Here is a 7,026-nt window from a genome sequence, read left to right as displayed (position 1 = left end):
AAAAAAAAAAAAAAAAAAAAAAAAAGTAGAAAGGAGGATTCCAGTACCAATGACAATCTCTGTCAATATTTTGTTTTATTTCCTTTCGCACCTGAGACTTTGTGAAATACAAATAATAATTCTTTCACATTCATTAAAACCAGAAAACTGCCAAAAGACATCAATTTGCCAATGAAAGTGGAGAGTTATTTTGAGACATAAGGGGGTATATCCAGGGGAATTCTTTTTTTTTTTTTTCTTAAAAACAAGGGTGGTGTAATAGAAGAGGATTTGGCTGATTCTAAGAAGGTGGCCATTCCTCACCTCACCTGCTCTTCTCGCTGTGAGGTCTGACTGAAATCATTCTGCATGCTCATCAGGACCTGGGTGCAGCCATTTTATCCCAGTGTCTAGCCTGAAGGATGCAGATTCTGGCTTTTAGAACAACACAGAGGTTCCACGGGGAATGAAAACCAAGCAGTGATGAATTACGCCCTTTCCAATAGGGGCAGAGGCAAGCTCAAGTCTCGAATCTGCGTTATTAGTGCTTTTTTCATTTCAGGAGCCTTGTCACCATTAATCTTTTAACCTCTAAACTCCCTAGAGTGAGATCATTTTTGCACAGGTAACCACACAGATCAAGGCAATTTCGATGCTCAAGTGTGTCAGTTTTGGGGATAGAAAATAGAATTTCGATGACTAACAATGAGTTTGCTTTTGTTCTGTTCTAGCCGACTATGAATGTTTACCTACTTTAAAAGAAGAAAAGGAATCAAACCACAACCCAAGGTACTTCTAATTTCTACCACAGGTCATATGCTTATGGCAGGAAGGGGACTAGAAACCACAGAGGAGCACTTTTTCTTCACCTTGGCTGCACTTATCAATTTTTTAAAAAAATATTTGCTTTTTAGTTGTAGTGGGACACAACACCTTTATTTCATTTATTTATTTTTATGTGGTGCTGAGGATCGAACCCAGGGCCTCGCACATGCTAGGCAAGCACTCTACCGCTGAGCCACAACCCCAGCAGCACTTCTCAATTTTATTATGGCAATTTACATGGAGTCATATGTATATGGAGAAAAGAAGTGGATTTTGTTTTGGAAAAATACAAGATAAACATCCTAATGACTCTTTACCTTTAGGAATAAATTAATATTGATATTTTCTTCCAGAGAGGCTTCTGTTTTAGTCATAAAAATTTCTGATTATAACTCTAGGGTTGTTTACCTTGCATAGATAGCTGTTTGGTAAGGACAACAGATGGAGATGGCATTCTCAAAGCAGGTAACTGTAAATAAGAATGAATAAAAGGAGCACTTAAAAAAAATTAAAAAAATCCAATCCACCTGGACTGGCTTATTACAGGAGAGAAATTAAATGGAAAATTTTAAATATACATTCCGTTCTACCACTAGGTGGCTCTGCTTGATAGAAAATTTTAGTGCATTGGGGTTTGGGTGTAATTTATGAGCACTCTATGATCTTGTTGAAATTATATTATCCTCTACGAGGACAGAAATGACCCTGTTTGGGTGTTTTTGATTAGAGGATTGTCTGGTCAGGAAGTGGGGAGGACTCAAAAGGAAATAGGATTCATTATTTAGCAAGTTGGGGGCTTGGTGAGCGAGCTTTGCTGAGCTCTCCAGGGGCACCAGGTTGTTGGCAGGGATGATCTGTGGATGATCAGAAGGCAGAGAACTTGAGCCTGCAGTGGGAAAGGTACATTTCTGTTGGAAGACACAGAGTAAAGCTTTCAGGCTGGATAAATACCACCCTCCTCCTTGCCATCCATCATCATAAGCGGTCTTGTGCAGGTCGTGGTAAATGCTTCCAGAGCACAGTCACAGGTCCCTGGGCCATCCTGGAAGGCAGAGCATTGCGAACAAAGGCTGTTTACTAGACAGTCTAATGGGGCAGTCCGATGTTTGTCCTTGGGATCTTTTTTCTGAACGTTACCTAAAATTCACTATCCCACCTCTCTCTCTCCACATCACACCAACATAATCTTATTCTGGTAAACCTCAGCTTTGATACCAAAGTCTACCTCTTATTGTAGATTTAAGTCAGGGTTAGCTCTCTGGGTGTTTCTGTGTTAAGATTCATTGCTGGTTCAAAAAAAGATTCTATCTCATTTAAATGAAATTCCAGGCTAGGGACTAACAGATGAAAGAAAGGGGAAAAAAATAACGCCACAGGGAGTATGACAAAGGACATTACAAAGGGATATTTTTAGCTTATCTAAAAAACGAGCCACTACACATGCCTGGTATAGGGCTCAGATCAACACCCAAACTCCGTAAATATCTTATTATATATAGCATCACTGATGTGTACTCTCTAATGACGTGAAATGTCAGTGGTTTTTACATACCTGCCTCTTGTTCTTTCACATTATTGGCAACATGGAAGCAGCTTAGCCTTACCGAATTCTGTGGTGGTGAAAGCTTCTTAAAAATCAGCTCTTTGGAATACTGAGAATTTTGTTCTCTGAAATGAACGGTTGTTCATTTCTGCCTGTAAGGCAAAAAGCCTTGACTTGTTTGGAGAACTGCTTTATGTGAGATTATTATTTTTCATGGGATGGACTACACAGGACAGCTGTGAGGCCTTCCCCTCTTTCCCTGTCTGTGAAACCAGTACCAGCATTTCTAGAACGAGGAGCAGCCAAGTCCCAGGGCTCTGGGCTGCAGTCACTTTCTGATTACTGAAAGGGGTCTATGATATCGTAAAGCAAAGTCTATCCATGTCTAGAGCTCTGGAAAGGTATTAGTGCCATATAGTTTGGATAATCTTTCTTTTCTGTCATAATTTTACTTACATTTCTTTCTTCCAATGTCTTGCTTACATTGATAATCAATAAAACCTTTACTTTGACTATCCAATATGAAACAGGAATAAGATTTGAGTTTTTCCTCTAAAGCTTGTGGATCATCAGAGATCTGGGTGAAAAGCACGGTGGTCACTGGACTTTGAATGAGAGGCCTGGTTTTTAAGACCTGACTTTTATGTTCATTTGTTCTTTACACCAAGTCAAGTTTCATTAGCTCTTGAGCATCCATCTCCTCATCTTGAAAAATGGAAATATAGACACCTGTTCTTCTAGTTTCATAGCATCATGTGAGAGACTGAAACAATTATGTAAGGTGGTTTGTTTTTGGTTTTGGTACTGGGGATTGAACTCAGGGGCCTTAACTACTGAGCAACATCCCCAGCCCTTTTTAACATCTTGTTTAGAGACAGGGTCTCACTGAGTTGCTTAGGGCCTCACTAAATTGCTGAAGCTGGCTTTGAACTCACAATCCTCCTGCCTCTGCCTCTGCAGCCGCTGAGATTACAGATATGTGCCACCATACTTGGCCAACTATGTAAGTTTTAAAGAACCATGCAAATGAAACAAATTCTTTTTATGCCATAGCAGTAGTTCTCCTCCCCTGTTGGCTGTTTTTATTTAAATATTTTTAGAGCTGTTTTAGGTTCATAGCAAAATGGAGCAGAAAGTACAGAGAATTCCCATCCATCCTTTGCCCTCCCACATGCAAACGCCCTGTTAGCAACATTCCCCCACCAACGTGGTGCGTGATGCATTTGTTATAATCAATAAGCCTACGCTGACACATCATCGTCACCCAAAGTCCCCTGCTGGCATTTACCTCTCTGAATCATCCTGCCTCTTCATTAAGCAGTGTACAGGTGAATTTAATGCTTCGGAAAGTGGGTAACAGTCAATAAAGATTGTATTTAGTGGAAATTTACCTGACAAATGAAGACCTCTGGAATCCATTTACAGGGTTCAGCCTTCCATGATGCTCCAAAGACCCCCCTGACCTAGGACCTCTGTTACACTTGCACTCCCCTGTGCTTCTGGGAAAAGGAATGGCTCTGATGGGCATCCAATACCTACTATGCCACACTGCATACAGACTTTAACCCTTCTTTTTTGTTAGGGCTCATAATCTCAGATCTTTCAGAACTTTCCCCATTATCCATTGGCCAGCCCTTGTTGTCATTGGATGAACTTTGTGTTAAGCTATGGAATCCCAAATTAACATAGGATTTTTTTCTTCCAGTCCTAGGGATGGAACCCAAGGCCTGATGCACACCAGGCAAGAGCTCTGTCACTCAGCTACACCCCCAGCCCTAACACAGGAGTTTTAATAAGGACCAGATATGTACACAATACTATGGGAAATTTATACTAAGGTTTTCATGTTTTTTTTTTTTGTTTTTTTTTTAAGAAAAACACAATAAAGGAGTTGTAGGGTAGGGAGGAAATTCTGTATTCTCATTTACCACCTTAGCATTTTCCCCTGGTCTGTACCTTACATTGTACAAAGGACTAGTGTCAGTGGTGTTCATAGAGGTCAGAGGAGGTCAATGGCAGAGGTCAGCCCTACAATTGAAGAGAATTTCATTGCTGACTTTTTAAAGCACTGCTAACAATAACAAAAACCAGAACTATTCCATTGATATTATGATTGCTTGCTAGAATTAGTTATAGAAAACACACTCCCTCATTGGCTTACCCCACCCTCACAACACCTTCCCAAATGCTTCCAAATGGTGGTACAAACAGGAAAGGTAGAGTACCTTTTATCATGATCTTATGGCCTAGCCAGCCTCTTTTTTTCCTCTGAGGTATTTCTAGTTAGTTTTCTGAAAGTTTGTTTTTTTTCTGTCACTGCACCTTTAGATGAAAAACCACAGACAAAAAAAAAAAAAATCACAAATATTATCCAAGAGCCCATTTTCTTTCCTTGCCTATCTCTTGATCATAGTAATGGTTTTTACTTGAGCAACAATGTTGATGAAGATTAGGGAAAGAATTAGATTTGGGTGCATTAAAGTGGGTTTATAATTTTGAAAGCACAGTAATAACAAAAAACAGTAAGACATTTACATAGCATTTAAAAATTTTTTTAGTTGTAGGTGGACACATACCTTTATTTTGTTTATTTATATTTTTTAATGTGGTGCTGAGGATCAAACCCAGGATGGAACCACATGCTAGGCAAGCACTCTACCACTGAGCCACAACCCCAGCCCCTTATATAGCGTTTTCTATAACCCAGGCCTACATCTTGTTACCTAAGAAATGAACTGAGTCAGAGAAAGGACCTAACAGTATTCCTGTTCTTATATAATAAAAATTCTGTTTATTCTGTTATTCATGTTTCTAAATTCAATGGCATTATAAAAATGGGTCACTTCAATATTTATTTATTTATTGGTATTGGGATTGAACCCAGGAGCATTTAACCACTGAGCCACATCCCAATCCCTTTTTATATTTTATTTAGAGACAGGGCCTTGCTATGTTGCTTAGGGCCTAAGTTGCTGAGGTTGGCTTTGAACTTGTGATGATCCTCCTTCCTCAGCCTCCAGAATAGCTGGGATTATAGCTGGGATTATAAGCGTGGACCACCATGCCCAGCTAACTTCAGTATTTCTCAGGGACAAAGGGGAATGAAGGGAAGGGAGAGGGAATGGAAATAGGAAAGACAGTAGAATGAATCAGACGTAACTTTTCTCTGTTCATATATGAATACACGACCAGTGTAACTCCACATCATGTACAACCACAAGAATGGGATCCTAAATTATATTTCACGTATGTAGAATATGTCAAAATACACTCTACCTTCATGTATATCTAAAAAGAACAAATAAAAAAATTAAAAAGCATCCAATGTTGAAGTTTAAACTAGAACAAAAATTTTTGTTCTCTTAAAATTCTATAGTCACAGTTTGACACCTAAAGTGTTTAGAAAAGAACATATTTCATTGTTTAAACTTCTAGAAGAAAACAAGGTTATAACCCCCTATTCCCAAAGCCAAAGCTCTCAACAATAAAATATTCATTAATAAAAAAAAATTGGAGGGCTATATATAGCTTAGTTGATAGAGTGCTTGCCTCACATGCATGAGGCCCTGGGTTCAATCCCCAGCGCCACACACACACACATACACACACACACATTTTTAGAAAGAGTCCAGGTTAGTTGAATAGAGAATTTGTGAATTTCTTCTCTTTGTATATTTTTGAAACAGTACAATTGTATAGTTTTTCAAAAGATATTTGTTGATCAAGCCAGGTGTAGTAGTGCAAGTCTGTAACCTCTGCTGCTTTGGAGGCTGAGAAAAGAGGATCATTTGAGCCCATAAGTTCAAGGTTGGCCTGGGTAATACGTGCCTGACACTGTCTTCATTGTGCCAAGACAACCAGTTAAAAATGAAATCATCAGAAGCCAGGTGTGGTGGTGCACATCTATAATCCTGGTGGCTTGGGAGACTAAGACAAGAGGATCGAAAGTTCAAAGCCAACCTCAGCAACTTAGTGAGGCACTAAGCAACTCAGTGAGACCCTGTCTCTACATAAAATACAAAAAAGGGGTGGGGATGTGGTTGAGTGGTTAAGCACCCCTGAGTTCAATCCCCTACCAAAAAAAAAAAAAAAAAAGAAATCGTCTGAGTAAATCTGGAACTCCAAGGGGTTGAGTTACTTGTTCATGTTCACATATAAGTTTGTCATAAAGCTGGATCTAAAGAAGAATTTCTTTTAAAATGGAATTTTCATTCTTTTCTTAATTAAAATTAAAGGGATTACATTAATCAAAAGATAAATTCTAGATTTAAAGAAAAAGAACACCTAGCAGCAATAAAGCCAGCCACCTTGAGAGGAACACATGACAGTATTTGGTGAGTGACATGTCCACCATGGGGTGTAGTCATTAACGAAACTTAGCCACTGATTGTGAGAAAACAGCAGTTTTGTGCAAAAAAAAAAAAAAAAAATTTGGCCTCTCTGTTCAAGTAAATCTCCTAGGGCACTTCCAGTTTTTTTGTTTTGTTTTTTTATATTTTTTAATGAGTTTCTTTCCTCTTTCCTTCCCTAGTCCCTCAAAAATTATTTAAAAGTATATTTCAACAAGTATTAAGTGCCAACAAGTTTCCCCTCATCAAATCTGAGCTTGGTGTTGTGAGAGATACAAAGTAACAGTTTATTATCCTGTGGGTTGAGGGGCGGGGCATATGTACAAATAT

General features: G+C 38.8%; 1 long non-coding RNA gene across 1 annotated transcript in view; it reads left to right on the top strand.

Annotated features, from left to right (window-relative positions):
* The first annotated feature begins 8 nt into the window (after nt 1-8).
* The window catches only part of LOC107141262, a 12,994-nt gene continuing 5,976 nt past the window's right edge, over nt 9-7,026 (top strand). The window contains exon 1 of the long non-coding RNA XR_001503411.2: nt 9-768. This is a non-coding gene — a long non-coding RNA (uncharacterized LOC107141262). The remainder of the gene's footprint in view (nt 769-7,026) is intronic.

This window comes from Marmota marmota, unplaced genomic scaffold (genome assembly GCF_001458135.2).
Source record: "Marmota marmota marmota unplaced genomic scaffold, marMar, whole genome shotgun sequence".
NCBI classification, from domain to species: domain Eukaryota; kingdom Metazoa; phylum Chordata; class Mammalia; order Rodentia; family Sciuridae; genus Marmota; species Marmota marmota.
The sequence above is the reverse complement of the archived record's forward strand: the minus strand, read 5'-3'. Positions and strand labels throughout refer to the sequence as shown.